General features: G+C 43.4%; 1 long non-coding RNA gene across 1 annotated transcript in view; it reads left to right on the top strand.

Annotated features, from left to right (window-relative positions):
* Nucleotides 1-5,117, top strand: part of LOC112411882 (uncharacterized) — a 47,409-nt gene extending 42,292 nt beyond the window's left edge. Inside the window, exons 2-4 of the long non-coding RNA XR_003005696.1 lie at nucleotides 2,927-3,044; nucleotides 3,463-3,565; nucleotides 5,014-5,117. This is a non-coding gene — a long non-coding RNA (uncharacterized LOC112411882). The remainder of the gene's footprint in view (nucleotides 1-2,926; nucleotides 3,045-3,462; nucleotides 3,566-5,013) is intronic.
* Nucleotides 5,118-14,511: the final 9,394 nt, after the last annotated feature.

Genomic DNA, 14,511 nt, shown 5'->3' with positions numbered 1-14,511 from the left:
ATATGTATAACTGATTCACTTTGTTATAAAGCAGAAACGAACACACCATTGTAAAGCAATTATACTCCAATAAAGGATTTAAAAAAAAAGAACAAACATTTGTTATCTTACACTTTATGTGGGTCAGGAATCCAGGTACCTCTTAGCTGGGTACCTTTTCCTTAAGCTCTCTCATAGGCGGCAAACCAGGTTTTGGCTGGGGTTGTGGTCTTATCTGAAACATAGACCCCAAACTCACTCACATGGTTGCTGCAGGACTCAAGTTCCTCATGGACTTTTGGACTGAGGGTTCTTTGTTTCCTATTGATCAGGGGTCTCCTTCAGTTCTTTGCAATGTGGACCTCTCCATAAGGCAGCTCCTAAAAGGGGAATTGGTTTCCATTAGAACAAACAAGCAAGGGAGAAGGTAAAGGAGTACAAGACAGAAGCCAGATTAACCTAATCTCAGAAGTCATATCCCATCACTTTTTTTCCATATTCTATTTATTGAAGGATACTCACTAGATCCACCTCAAACATGAAGGAAGGGAATTCTGCAAGTCACAGGACTGTCATAGCAACAGAACCATGAGGATCGATACCTTGATCCTTTCTTCCTGCTTATTTCTTAGCCTTTCTTTCTAACCTAGAATTGCTATGGGGTCCTGAGAGTTTTCATACAACCTCTTTCCAAAAAATTCCAGGAATTGTAAGAATTTTTTTCCCTTTTCATTCAAGTCAATTCCATACAAAAAAAATCAGAGAGACAAATAACTTTTAGAATTTAAAATTTAGAATTTTATGTCTGGTGTCCAGATCAGATGATCTTGGTCCTGTAGTGACTGAGCCCCTGAGAAGTGGAAGACAACGTTGTTACAGTGTTTTCTCTGTTATATCTTAGGCATTGGCTAGTGCAATGGGCAAACCTAAGTAAAGCTGGGATCAGAACCCCAGGCAGAATCTTCATTGGGGAAACTCAGTATATCTGAACAGAGAGTAAGGCCAGGAGTCTGTGTCAAGAGATAAACATTTATGAATCTGATGTTATTCCAAAAGGCCAGAGAGTAGGAACACCATTGGCTGAAGTGGACACCAATACTCATATCCAGACAGTCTTTTCAGGCAGGAATGATACCTTGATTACTGGAGGTTCAAGGGACAGGCCATCAGTAAGAATAGGCAGAAAGCTGGCTTTGGATGGCCTGGCAGGGACTGAATTAAGAGGTCTAAATCAGAAACTAACACACCATTGTAAAGCAATTATACCCCAATAAAGATGTTAAAAAAAAAAGAGGTCAAGGACAGGGCATCCCAGCTGCTAATGAGACTGGGCTTCAAGGAAGTTTCCCTAGGGAGAATGGGAAACAAGCCTGGATCTCAATCATTGAAGATGAATACACAAGACAGAGAAGCAGCTTAGGAGAAAACTAGGGCTTATGACAGAGGTTTAGTCAATAAATAGGTAAGAACCTGATTATTGGGGAAGAAGATAGCCACAGTCAAGTTGGACCAGTAGCAAGACAACCACGTAGACAAAAAGCTGACCACTGCCAGAAACCAAGATTGGTCTCAGAGTTTGGCATGGGACTGAGACTACTGGTTGAGAACAGGCAGTCTCGCTTGCCAGGGGGAGAATAATGCAGGAACCCAGAGCCAGGAGAGACATTAAACCCTGGCGACCTTGTGACCAATTGCACTCAGTGCCCTCTGATACCTCATGGGAAAATCAGACAAATGTTATTCTGAGAGTCAATTAGCTTTCATGACTTCCTTCCCCAGTTGAACATCAGCATGAAATTGGAGGCTTGGCTTCCAAGCTCCCATCTGCCTCTGTTCCCTTTCCCTCTTGTGAGGCAGGGTGAGAAAGAGGGCACAACAAAACAGAGTGAGGAGGGTGGGATGGGGGAGTGGGTGTGATATATACGGTCAGTCTTCTCTACCTCTTCACAAGCTACTCCCCCAGCTCTGGAATATTCGTCCCCTTTCTGCCAAGCCACACTCTCCACAGGATGCAAACATTTAGCTCTGCTTTTGGCTTTTCCAGAAATCATCCCAAATCTTCTCTTTTCCTCATCCTCCCTCAGCTCTTCCACACCACCCACGGGCCCCCCGTCAACATCTGGCTTTTACTCCTGATGCTTCTAATTATGCAAGTTCATTCATTTCCTTTCATATTTTCCCAACCTGCCTGTATTTTCCTACCCTGTCCCTCACTACCATGGGATGGAATACTCCCCCTGGATAGGGTCATGGTTTTTCCTTCTTAAGCAAACCTCCAGTGCCTACGCTGGGCTCAGCCCACAGTTAATTCTCCAATAACACAGTTTAATGGACTCCCTGGTTGAAGGGGAAAAAAACAAAAAACAAACTGACTTTCTGGATCTCTTTGATCTGCATTAAATTTCTGGGCACAGGAATTTCTGCAAATTTGCAGCATTTACTGTCCCCCTACACTCTTATAATACTTGTGCTTTATCACAGCAGTGGAATTAGGAGTGGCTTGAGGGTAGGGGTTAGAACACAAATGTTTTCTACTGCTTATAGAAATCAGCACAGTATGGGCACCCCCTAACTGCTAAAGAAGCCCTTGCTGAGTGAAATGGAATTTTCCTGAAGTGAATGTCTGTGCCTATCTCTAGGACTGGACTTTCATGATAAAAGAATCAGGAGATTTGGCTGAATTTTCCACTATTTAACTCGCTATGTTGAGGTCATGTAGAAACAACCTTTAAGAACATAATGATCTTTTAACAAGTCCATCTCTGAAGTCAGGGTTTGTCACTAGTCTGTGGGCAGACCACTGCTTTACATTACACACTTTCCTCTGTTATTACCGGGGTGAGGGAAGATTTTGGAGGGACAGTCTGACTCTGGTTATCTACAAAGTTGAATTATGAAACTGGCCCTTTTGAACTATACCTCTTGCAAATAAACTGATTTTTCCTAGAATGAATTGAAATGACTGAAGAATGCCAAAGCAACCAGGGATATTTTCTCATGCGGTTCAGGGATGCTTGAAGAACACCTCACACCAGTCCTCAAGATCTTTCCTGAGATCCTCTAAGGTACTGCTGATCTGACAATGGGCGGGAGGTGGGGAGTGAACATGAGGAGGTCTTGATATATCTGAAAGCACTTGGCTCTAGCGTGAAGCTCCCACGCCAGCTTTGTGGATTGAACAGATTAAGTGTTTTGGGGAAGTGGAGGCACTGAGAGTCACCAGAAATTCCATCCCTGGCTTCTGTCCCACCTGAGTCCCTTACCCTTTCATCTGAGCAAGACATCAAGTCCCACTGTTTGAGTTGGCTCTGCCCTGCTCCATGATTTCTGTTCTTTGTCTCTGTCCTCCAATGTGTGGACTCATTTCCGTCCTTGGAGCACTATTGTTTTTTTGACTCGAACAGTCATCCCCCAAATCTCAGTAATAGGGCCTTTGTATCATTATTTACTTTTCTAATTATATATGTCTTTCCTCTCCCCAAGGCTTGAAGACATCTCATTCCAACTGAAGTAACTGCGTGGGGAAAAGCAAAAGCGACAGCAGCTTCACTCTTCTGGGTGGAAACCTGCAGTTGTACCAAGAGGGGTAAGGAAAAAGTGGCTCATATTTGGAGAAAGAAGTTGGAATAAGGGAGTGAGAGCAGGCGGTTACTTTGGTATCTGATGCAAGAGATATGAGAAAGTAGCCCAGTGTGTTAGTTGGAAAAGTAAGACTGTGAGGCCAGGCCCAGGAAAGGCCTTGGCATGGAGTCCCAAAGGTCTGGACTGGCCAAGATCCTCTTCTGGGACTTTTGATTTACTCTCCCATCCCCACTTCTATAACGTTATGCTTTATCACAGCAACTGAATCCCAATACTTTTGGGATTCTTGAGGTGGTAGTAGCTGCTCTTGGAACTTGTCCTGCCCTGCCATCCCAGAGGCAGGCTGGGACTTTAAGAAACTGGCTTTGATGATGAACCTGGGTTCCAGCCCTTCCTACTGTGAACTTGAATCAAGGGTAGATATATATTCCCAATCACATTGGCATTAGGCAGGATGATGCAGAGAGAGTCCAAGTGGGTGACTCAGCGGAAACTTTTACCCATAACAATGATGGAAACCCCAAGGTGTGCTGCACAGGTGGCCCTATTCAGAGCTCTAAGACCTGCCATGGAAAAAGCTCTGTTACGTTCCATAGTGGACACCTGTTGTTCTTACCTCCCAGCAATCATCTCCCTACTTTTACTGGTACATCACCCTTATTTTCCTTTGAGAAACTATCCTTCTTCCATTCTGGTTATGTGAAGTACAGGTAAGACCATACAATTCACATCTGGCCAATCAGCTCATCCCATGATTCTGGCTGTACTAATTATCTCAGGGATAGTTAAAGTACACAGATTTGTTGATAGTAAATTTGGCCTTGGAGTTTTGATGGTGGGGATAAAAAGATTCCTGATGATATTGTTTGAGCACTTGGGTCAAGCCACGCCTGAACTTTTCAATTACATGACCCAGTGAATGTCCGTATTCATTTAAGTCAGTTTGAATTGCATTTCTGTCTCTTGTAACTGAAAGAGTGACATGTGTTCATATTAAATACCAGATATAGTCTATTCCCTTTTCCAGGCCGGCTCTCCTTCTCTCACATAGCACTGAACAGATAGCAAGTTCTCCATACCTGTTAGATGCATACAAGAGTCAATAAACAAGAAGTAGAAGACATGGCAGCTAATGGATGGACTATAATTTTCTTGGTTCCACTGACTTTATTTGGCTGTGGTCTAGGAAGTGGAATCCTGGTCCTTTTAAGCCCCAACTTAATTTTGGCTCCTGAGGGAGAGTTTCAGGTCTTAACCTATCTCCAGTGGGTTTAAGGGAGGGTGGGTGGTCCCTGTAAGCCCTCTGTGGAAATACCCTTTGAGTATTGGTTTCAGAATGTACAGCCAAACAGGTAATTTGATTAAAGAGGGCCCATGGTTTTCTCTGAAGTCTACTGAAGACACCGGATAGAAGCAACTCACGCCAAATCATTTTTTACTATCATCTTTCAGAGGCTAAGTTGACACCACAACTGACGATCCCCAGGCTGAAAGGAATGGGTAGCCTTGGCTGTGATTTTTGGATACATCGCACACTTCAAGATTACTGTGTTGTTCAAATTTGGCTCTCCTTCTCTCACATAGCACTGAACAGATAGCAAGTTCTCCATACCTGTTAGATGCATACAAGAGTCAATAAACAAGAAGTAGAAGACATGGCAGCTAATGGATGGACTATAATTTTCTTGGTTCCACTGACTTCAAGATTACTGTGTTGTTCAAATTAAACCTGTTGGAATGCACCTTTCTTCGACGACATTTCCTTGAACTCCGAATGAAAGCAGTGCAGGAGGATCACCAATTTAAGGACTGGCTGTATTTCAAAGGTCATCTCTAAGTCTGGATATTTCCACAAGATAAAAAATTCCAAGATATTCTTAAGTCCAATATTATAAATAGTTATTAGTTTCATAGATAATGCATTGCTTCTCGATGAAGCCTTCTCTGATTATTTTAATCAAGAGTAACTTTTTTCCTCTTGTATGCCGCACAAATGTTATGAGGTTTTTAAAATTTTATTTCTTAATTTAAAAATTCTTCCACTCAAGTAATTGTACTATCTGAGAGTGTTTAGCTTATTTATGCGATTATATGTTAACAAATGGAAGCAGAGGCTACAAGTTGCACATTGTTCTATTTAGAACAATGTGTGTCCCCCGTAGTAGGTGCTTAATACATGTTTATTCAATAGATACCCAATGTTCCACCATTTACATCTCATCTTTTACCCTCTTGTGGAAAACATGGTTCCCGGGTTCCGCTTTGTAGCTTGGAAATGAATTACCGCTCTTCAATCTAAGCAGTTCATACCCAACTTTCATTCAATGAATAATTGCTGGGTATTTTTCTAAGCATCATGGGCTATTCTAGGACCTGGGAACCCAAAAGTGAATAAGAGATATGTGGTCCTTGCTTTCAAAGAGGCTGTCATTTCAAATCACAGAACAGTGGACCACAGGCTCAGGTCTCTCCTGCTCCAATAGAACTGATCCCCAGGGTAAGAGGACTTGTACAAGTCTTCACAGTGAGTGAAGGAAGATGCTCTCAGGAGTTCTTCTCTCATATCATCATCGTTAGCTCTCAGCCAAGCTTCACCCTCCCCTGAAAGGTTCTCCAACCTTCCTCAGAGGCTCCATTAGGCCTTTGCCAAGACTCACGTAAGCTACCTGCTTTCCTTGTTTACCTAATTTCTCATTTATTGGTGAATATTTACTCCTAACCTTTCTAAATAGAAAGTCATTGTTAATTTTGCCCCCTAGGAAGCTGACGCAGTGAGTATGCTCCAGGGGGGAAGTTAGGACATGTCAGTCAGGATCCCAGAAGCTCTATAGTCTGGGTGGACATACGATGTTTCCTCAAAGGAGTGGCTATTAAGACTGCCTCACCTCAGCCAAGCATGAGGCTGACCTTACAATCAGCCTCAGATCTCCTCTGGGCCTAGAATTCTGACGACCATCATTGACAAATAGGGCCTTGTTCCATTTACATTTTCCTGAGCCTCTCTCCTCCTTTTTACCACAATGTTGTCCTCACCTCACCAATAGCCAATTGTTTCCTGAACCTACTCAGCAACGCTACTGGGTTGAATGGTGTTCCCCCCAATTTCATGTCTACCCAGGACCTGGGATTGTGACCTTATTTGGAAATAAGGCTTTTGCAGATATAATCAAGTTAGGATGAGGTCATACTGGATTAGGTTGGGCCCTCATCCAATGACTGATGTCCTGATAAGAAGAGGGAAATTTGGAACCAGAGGCACACAGAGGGAAGAAGCCAGAGACTGGAGTCATGCTGCCACAGCCAAGGAACACCATGGATTGCCAGCAAATACCAGAAGCTGGGAAGAAGCAAGGAAAGATCCTCCCCTAGAGTCTTCAGAGAGAGCATGGCCCTGCTAAAACCGTCATTTTTAACTTCTAGCTTCCAGGACTGTGATAGAATAAATTTCTGTTGTTTTAAGCCACTTAGTTTGTGGTAATGTGTCATGGCAGGCCTAGGAAACTAATACAGTAACCAATCACTAATTTCTCCAAAACTCTAGCACAGGAGAAATAGACAATGGGAATCAGAGGGCATTAGACTTCTTTCCAGCTGACCTTCTTCATCTGCTCCTCGATTTCTGCTATGCATTAAACTGATGGTAGAGAATGAGTTTTAGGATTTTAGGAGCATTTTAGAATTGTCTATCATCTGAAAGGTCATGGGCTATTGGTACTTTGGGACTCTTAGGAGTCAGGCTGAAATTGTTAATTATATAAATAAATAAATAGATAAGTATTTTATTTTATATATATAAAATATATATGTGTACACACACACACACACACACACATATATATATATATGCATACATAATCTCCTAATGTCTCTTTCTCTGGAGAATCCTGACTAATAAATTATATATATATATATGTGTGTGTGTGTGTGTCTGTGTGTGTGTATATATGTGTGTGTGTGTATGTATATATACACATACATATTTTATATATATAAAATAAAATATTTATTTATTATAAGGACTCAGCTCATATGATTTTGGAGGCTAAGCAGGCCCAAAATCTGTAGTAGGCAAGCTGGAGACCCAGGAGTGCAGACGGTTTAGTTCCAGTCCAAGTCTGAAGGCCTGAGAACCAGGAGAGCTGATGGTATAAATTCTAGCCTGAAAGCTGGCAAGTTCAAGACCCAGAAGAGCCAATGTTTCAGTACTGGTCTGAAGGCTGGAAAAGACCAATGGGCCAGCTGAAGAAAGCAGGAGTAGTTCCCTCTCACTCAGCCTTTCTTTTCTATTCAGGTCTTCATCTGATTGGATGAGACCCACCCACATTAGGGAGGACAATCTGCTTTGTTCTGTCTCCAATTCAAGAGTTAAAGTCATCTGGAAACATCCTCACAGACTTACTCAGAATGATGTTTGGCCAAGTGTCTGAGCACCCACCAGTGGTCCAATCGAGCTGACAGATAAAATTAACCACCACAGCAACATATATATACAAGATCAGATCCATGTTGACTTTGGGAGACTATCCTCAAAAACATATGATTATCTTAATCAGGACAAAGGGTCAAAAACATAACTTTCCTCAGTGCCTTAGCCTGGGATCCCTGGGAAGTGTGAGACAAATACTTGAGTACAGGGAGTTTCTTTGAGAGTGTTATCCTAGGGAGCAGGAGAACAGGGCAGGGAAGTGAAATGTGGAAGTATAAAAAGCAATTCCAGCATGTGTTAAGGAGTTGGCCACCACTACAGGTCACTGGTGCTTGGTGCTACTGAGACATTTGGTAGAATCTTGTACAATATGTCTCAGAAGGACCTTCTAGGGGACAAAATAGAGAAGAAGTATTTCAACTCCCATTACTTTTTGGTCAAAGGCAGCCTTTCATGCATTAACTTTCCTGCATTTCCAGCATCTCTATGCTCCAGGGAAACACAGGTTTGCCATTGCCCCAACCCCACAGTGCCAGAACAGCATGTGAAAGGCAGGTAGCACAGGGCTGAGGCAACCGTGTCCACACAAAGGCTGATGAGGATAGCAATGTCTGGAGGAAGAGGTGGGGTCAAGTAAGGGATTTGGAATGGTGTGCCACAAGTGCCTAATATACCTGGGGACACTGTGGTAAACATTTGCCATTTTGTGTGCCTTCCTTTCTATTTTTGGTAAGAATGTCATCTTATAAGGCCAAGCCTACCTCCTGTTATAGCAGCTGAAAGTGTCAACACCCTAGAAACTAAGTAGGCTGAGAACACAAAAGAGAACATGTGGGCCCATGTGCAGATGTCAGAAGGAGAACCTACCCCAGGCCTAGATGTAACAAATAAGAAATGCCAAGATACTGTTCTGGTGTCAGAAATATTGATACAAAGAGGTCTCAGGTAGAACGGGGAAGAAAATCACTCGTTTCTCCTGGGTGTCCTGCTCAGTTGCTTCATTTTCTGTTGTTTCCTGATAGGGTTTCTCTGTACAGCCCCATGTACAAGACTGCCTGGCTTAGGTCTAGAACCCAGCACTACCTTCCCTCTGTAGCTCTTAGCACTCGTTCCTGATACAAAGCTTCTCGTTGGCCCATCTATTATTTTGAGTCAGGCTACAAGCCTCTCTCTAGCTCATGGATGGACTACCCCTGGGTCAAGGGTCCATTCTGGCCCAGTCGGTTATATTTGGGAATGGGGTCAGAAGGCATTCCCATTCTGGAGAATAGAGGCTAAGAGTAGAGATTCCCTCAGAAGAGAGGGTACAGAGACAAAACAAAATATTCAAGTAAAGTATTTGTAGCTGAATATTGTGGTGTGCACTGGGAGTCAAGAGACTTGAGTTCAAGATCTGCTTTTGTCACATGCCTTTGTGAACCTAGGGCAATGAGGTAAACTTCCCAATCTTCAAATCCTTCACATAAAAAAAAAAAAAATACGGAACATGGGTCTGCAAATCTCTAAAACCCCTTCCAACTCTAGGATCTGCAGGTCTCACCCAGAACTGAACTCGTCTCCTCACGGTGGAGGCAGAGCTGTGTTGTCACAATCTTGGCCTCTTTTAGGGAAGAGGGATTATCAGAAGGCTGGCACAGGTCCAGAGAAGCCACCTTTCTCCAGGAGAGCTCCCTAGTAGAAATCTGCCAGAAGTTCCTCATCCACTTCTCCAGGACTCAGAAGACCTCACTCTTTTCTTCTTTCTTCTTCCTTAGAGTCATAAACAAGATGCAGATAGCTCTGTTATTAGTAATTCAGGAAGACTTCAGGATGTTGCAGCTGAAATCCAGGTGTCCTCAGCTTTTAAACTCATTCTGAAGAAAATGGACATATTTGCTCCTTTTAACAGTTGCTACCATTTTGGCCATCAGTGAAGGTAAATTCATAGAAGGGAGGCCTCTTGAAAGAGGTGGGAGCAATGGCATTGGTGAGAAAACCTGACATTGAAGAAATCATTATCACTGTGTTCAGACTGTATGTTTAACTACTCCTCAATTATTTCAACTTGGAATGGGCCCTTCTTGCATTCTGCTCTTGCTGAAGAAAGTCTTGATGAGGTTGTGAGACTCAACAAAACATTTTTCATGAGAAATTCTCTCCTTTAGGTAACAACGGCATAGAAGTCATCTTGCTTCACTGTCTGACCTCAATAAGAACAGCACATCTCTCAGCTTAAAAGCAGGGGTTGACCCTTTTCCCGGGAAAGATATTCCCATGGTCACTTGAGTCTAGCATCTAAGTCATGTAACCCCATCACACAGAAGGCCATAACCTTGTTTTGCCATTGATTCAGGTCATATCGCCTTTTTCTGATCTTTCTGACCATTTATTATGTTCTTTACAAAAATGCTTAAGGCTAGAGTCACAGCGTGCTCTGGTTTCTAAGCCAAGGCTACCCACATGTGCAGCTACAGGGGTCAAGTTGTCTCTCAATCATCCCTGCTATTCCTAAAACTGTTCTTTAAGTTTCTTAGATACTTCATGACAAGGAATTGAGTGAATTAAAATTGCTCTTCTAGAAACCCAACCTTTAGGGAGGGAGCTTAATTTACCGCATCTGCTGTTAGCTCCAGGTGGTGCACACTCCCTCCCACTAATATTTCCAGGAGGTCCAGCTGGCCCCACAAAGGTCTGCATGGACAATGGACACTTCCTTCAAGGGACCGTCGTCTGCTGAGTTCCTGTCTCCAGGGACTTTCTGGGAAAAGGTCGTCACATGTCACAGGGGCCTCTGTGAATTGTACCACCCACACAAGGTCTCAAGTTGTCCTTGACTTTCCCACCATAAGTTCTAAAATAAGAGGAAAAGCTACCAGGAAATAGATCTGATGAGCTGTCTGACTAAGTAGAGGAGCAGAAATTGGTGGTGAGGAGATAGAGGGCGATAAGCATTGTCTCTGTTCCTGCTCCACCCTGCTGTTCTGGCTGAATGGACAATCTCATCCCCGGTAAAGTATAAGACTTGGGAGGATCTTGAAGATCAAGTTCATCTTCAAGTTCATTTTACTAATATGACTCTGGAGGCTCCCAAAATTTGTGTTCATGGCAGATCCTCGAACACAAATGGCAGCTTGCAGTTCAGGTCCAACTCAGGTATAAAATTCTATTACATCACACTGCCCTCTGTATCATGACACCTGCTCCCAAAGGAGGAAGATTGGACACACAAAGCAGCTCCAGGAAGACTCTTTCTAGCTGTTGACTCTTTGTTGACAACGATCAGCTTTTTTCCCAACATGCACTGTTAAATGTTTGTAGGTCCACAAGACTAAGCCCAAGTTTGGGAGCCATTTCCTCAGCTCTTTCTACCATCCTCCCTTCCGCCACCTTGATCATCTTTTTCCAGGCATTGGTCTATTCCAGTGGGGAGGGAAATGGATCTTGGTGGTAGGGGCATTGGAGTTGTGTATGCAGGGCTCTAGGACAATTTTGCCCATTTCACGATTCTGCTAAATATAGAACATAATTTTCACTCTAATTTGTACTCTCCCTTTCCTATCTACCCCACCTTTGCTAGTGCCAAGGAATTGATGTGATGACACCTCATCTCTTTTTGTTTTCCCTTGTAAGATGGATCTCATCCCCAAGGAAAACCTTAAATAGACTTTCCTTTTCCAAACCATGCCAAAGAGAGTAAAGAGAGACTAGCAAGTATAAAAGGGACACTTTAATGAAAAATGGGATAGAATTGGAGATAGTGTCTAGTGCAATTTCATATGCTACTGATGAAGAACCTGAGACCCTGAGATGTCACCTGGATTCTGATATAATTAGCAGAGCTTAATAGTTCTCTTTGTACACAGAATGAAGTATTTTAGAGGTAAAGGGCTATTTGTTTCTAGCACAGGCTGAGAAGAGGAGGTGGAATATTAGGTGGCCACTTTCATATTTTGAAAAATTCTAAATGTCTCTTCCATTTTCTCTGACATCATACTTTAGAGTTATTTTTTATATCACAAACATGCTATAGTGAAAACCAGGTGGATAATACCAAGAAAATGAAAAGTTGTCATTCTTAATGCTCTTTAGTTTGAAAATATAGGGCAACTACTATTATTACTATTTTACTGTTTTGGTGGAGGCATGGTGAGGGCCAGCCCAAGAGTTACCATATGAACACACTGTTCCCAGTTGACATAGGACCATTAATTTCTTTGACATGTCAACATCACTCTGAAAAGAAGGTATTAGTCTTTGGGGCTGGTGCTGCTATCAAAAAGAAGGTCCTGAAGCCCCTGATTGGCTTGGTCAAGATTTTCCCAGTTAGCGTTTGGGCATCTTTCTAGCTCTGGGTGACTCACCAGTGTTTAACACCTAATTTGGCCACCTGTCTGAAGTGAATATGCTCGCTCTGAAGGGGAAAGTCAATTTATTACTTTACCTGAAGAAATGTAAGTACCAAGCAAGCTGATATTTCTGTCCTGGCATAACTAGGACATATTTAATAATAGTTTATGATGTGAGCAGCTCTTTTCTAGCCATTACAGGGAATGAAAAGACATATAAGGCATGGTGTCTTACAAAAAGAGCTGGACATTCAGTAGAGCAGATGAAGAGGTTAAAAGTACGAGAGTTGAATGGTAATTATGGTAACATAGTCATTTGAAGAATGACACAAGAAAATAGAAAATAAAGGAGACATTGCAGGGAACTGTAGGGGCTAGATGGTTCATGGAGAAAGTGAGGTTTTGGCTGGGTCTTTGAAAATAAGTAGACCACTGATGAATGTAGCTGCAGGGCATAAGAGGAGTGAGAGGTGGAGGGGAAAGTAATTGCTCTGCCGTGTAAGACTGAGCTGGTTGAATACAATGGTCTGATCCTTATTAAGGAAGCTGAAAATTTCATCTTCCATCCCTGCAGAGCCAGAGCCTTATCTGAAGAATTGAGAGGGAAACACATCAGCCTGCAGGCTCAATCACCATCCACTGTGAAGTTAAAACAAAAGCCCTTCCCTAGGCAAACCAATGCTATGATAGAAACAGGACCATCACTCTGGCCCCCTATCCTTCTGACCTCTTTTTTGGCTTTCTAGCAATTTAGGAACTCACTCAAATTGGGAATTTTGGAGACCTGTGCCTGCTGGCTGGCTTGGCACAGACAGGCAAGAAAGGATGCTACCTAGAATGCAAGGTAGAGTGGGCTGGTCCATTGGGGGCACTGGGTGCTTCTCAACAAACTGTAAATGAATGAAGGAGGCTCCAAAAACTCTCTAGTAAAGACGGATGGGGAAAGGGTCTTGGACAACGAGTGTCATTAATCCTTCATCTTTTTCTCTAAGGCCAGGGTCAGCAGCCCAAATAAACATGGTGCCCCGCAGAGATGGTGCCGCAGCTAAATGGCTCTCAGCGGCTTGACTCAAAGTCACCTGGACAGGCCTGATGGAAATGCAGGACAACCCAGCCCTTCCCTAATGGGTTTTCCAGAGTCAATCCATCATTCTTCCCAGAGAAGGGGAGAATGAAAAATAGATCAGGTGCCACAGGACTGTGACCTGTGTTTCCTTGGAAATGGAAGCAGGTGAAGGAGAGAATGATAGAGTTGGGGGCCCTGGGGGATGCTGGCAACAGCACATTCCCAGGTTCAAATGAGAAGGCTGAGATACTGGCCTGGAGGAAAACTGGCACTGACTGCCTCCAGGCGGGGCTCTTTCTGGGCACCGGGTAAGGCCCGTGGCTTTGGGAGCTGCCCTGGGCTGGCAGTGGTGCCAGGGCTCTATTCACCCTGTGAAACGTATTAATTAGTAAGTGGTTTTGGCCCACAGAAGGTTGCCGTGGCTTCGGATGTGTATGGCAGAAAAGAGGCAAGTCCGTCTACAGGCACCTCTAAGAAACTGCAAGCTCCTGTATGCTGAGAACAGCTTCCACTAGAGAGAAAGTGAGACCCTGGCCAAGTTGGATGGAGAAAATTCAGATAGGCATGCAAAGTAGTACAAGTCCCCCCAATGCAGGACAGTAAAAACACCAATACCAGCCGAACAGAATCTGTGCTACAGATAAGTCAGTTTATGGGAACAAAATGCAAAACAAAACAAAAAACCCTGCAAAGGGGACTTCTCTGAGCTGCTTCTGCTCTCTGCTTCCACTCTCTTTTATAAAATGGCTACAGAAAACATTTTAGTCAGGTTTAGCCATGGCTTGTCAGAGCTAGAAGACACCATCAAGACCCTCAGTCTCACTTTAACCGTCAGAGGGCAAGCTGAGGTCCAGAGAGCAGGATGGACTTTTCCTAGACCCCGTAACCAGCTAATGGCAGAGCTGGGAGGGGTGGGGTGTGGAAACAAGTCTTCATTCCCATCTCTGGATTCTTTTTCCCACCTCACATTGGTACAATAAATATGTTCAAATTTACCTGCCCAACCGTGCAAGCACAGTGGTTTCCAGAATAAGGGCAGGATCTCAAGAACTACCAGTCTGAACGTGTTCCTGAATCTCAGGGCTGGGCAGACTCCAGCTGGGCACCCCTCCAGCCCCTCTCTCTGGGTTCCT

This window comes from Neophocaena asiaeorientalis, unplaced genomic scaffold, assembly GCF_003031525.2.
Source record: "Neophocaena asiaeorientalis asiaeorientalis breed wild unplaced genomic scaffold, Neophocaena_asiaeorientalis_V1.1 scaffold86, whole genome shotgun sequence".
NCBI lineage: Eukaryota > Metazoa > Chordata > Mammalia > Artiodactyla > Phocoenidae > Neophocaena > Neophocaena asiaeorientalis.
This window is presented reverse-complemented; position numbering and strand designations above follow the sequence as displayed.